Genomic DNA, 1,519 nt, shown 5'->3' on the forward strand with positions numbered 1-1,519 from the left:
AGAGGCAACCAGAGCTCCTTGGATAAGTGCTGTCACTTGTAAAATTCAACAGGAGTAGGACTTCTGGGAGTTTTTTTTTTAAAGGGAAATAAAGAGAGGGAGGAATGAAGAGAGAGAGGGAGGAAGGAGCTTCAGTAAAACATTCACTAAAATGTCATTAATTTGGAAATTTACGCTGTCTCAAGTGGGCTCTGCTGGATTTTAACCTTCATGGTGACAAGCGAAGGGTCTAAAGAGTAAACGAATAGGACAGGTAGGCTGCAAGTGGAGTGTGTAAAACCTATAGTGTCCAGAACTAAGATCCAGAACAGGCTCAAAGCAGAAGGGCCTGACCCTGGCCAAGCCCAGAGCAGGGACCAGTGTAGCCACCAAGTGATCAGTGGGAACGGAAAGAAGGCATGCTGTGTTCCAGTTCACTAAACAGTCATGGAGGCCAGAAGCTGAGGACCCAGCAATCACGTCTCTGTTGCAAGCCTGTCTCGGGAGGCTTGTGGCCTAAGGGCCTGAGGGAAGATGGGAGAAGGCTTCCCTGCAGTGTCAACCCCCTGCAGTTGTTCTCAGAGAAGCCTGGGAGGAAAGGAGCTGGGGAAGACCTGCCCAGAGGTGCCCCTGGGGCTGGGCCCGGCCGGGCAGTGAGGAGACACTTGCCTGGAGGCTGGGGGCCGTTTCATGCTGTCCGTCAGCTTGTGGATGAAGCCAGCCGGCCAGCGCCCGCGGTCCACGCGTGCCCTGCTGTCCTGCACGCTGTGAGAAGGGACACAATTGGAAGAGCTTTTTTTAATGGAAAAGAGCAGCACCAGTGTGGAGGGAGCACTGGGGAAACAGGAGAGCCACACTGTAGGGAAACAGAGGCCCCCCGTTTCCCCGGAGGGTCTGGACGGCATCACGGCCTTCCAGCCCCCGAGGCCAGAACAATGACGGAGTCAAGATGGGGCTTCCTCTGCCAGATGCTTGATGCATTTTGAAAAGATTCCCATTGAAAACACTTGCAGTAAAGTCTTGGAGCTTAAAGAATTAGCCCTCCCTTCTCTGGCTCGCCCACTGCCTGCGAGTGGCATTCCTCAGCCACACAAAGAAAATAGACTGTTCACATCCACGCTCAAGTACCAGAGGAGCACCATTCACTCACAAAGGGTTGATACCCTCTTTACAAATAATGTTATCCCTGTGTTAAGACGAGTTCCCCCAAGGACTTCTGCCAGGCAAGACCTTGTTAGCTGGTTTCCATTCATGCAGCACTTGAAATCATAAAGCTGCATGAAAAAAAAAATAACTTGCTGACAAAAAGCTGTTGACTCCAAGTGCTGGCCTGGCCGCCAGGAAGACTGAATGCCCGGGGGCATTTTGCTCGTCTCCAATGCCATCGCGTGGCCATGCTGGGGACTGACACCTGCTGACATCCTGTAATCAGGGGCTGAGTTTTTGTTCTCTGAGGATGGCACTTGGATCCTTGGAGTCTTGACTGTTTCTCTGGCCTGGGATCCAGCTCCGCTTCCAGGGGAGGAAGTGATGGGTGAGA

The sequence above is a fragment of the Bison bison genome, unplaced genomic scaffold (assembly GCF_000754665.1).
Source record: "Bison bison bison isolate TAMUID 2011002044 unplaced genomic scaffold, Bison_UMD1.0 scf7180017864369, whole genome shotgun sequence".
NCBI lineage: Eukaryota > Metazoa > Chordata > Mammalia > Artiodactyla > Bovidae > Bison > Bison bison.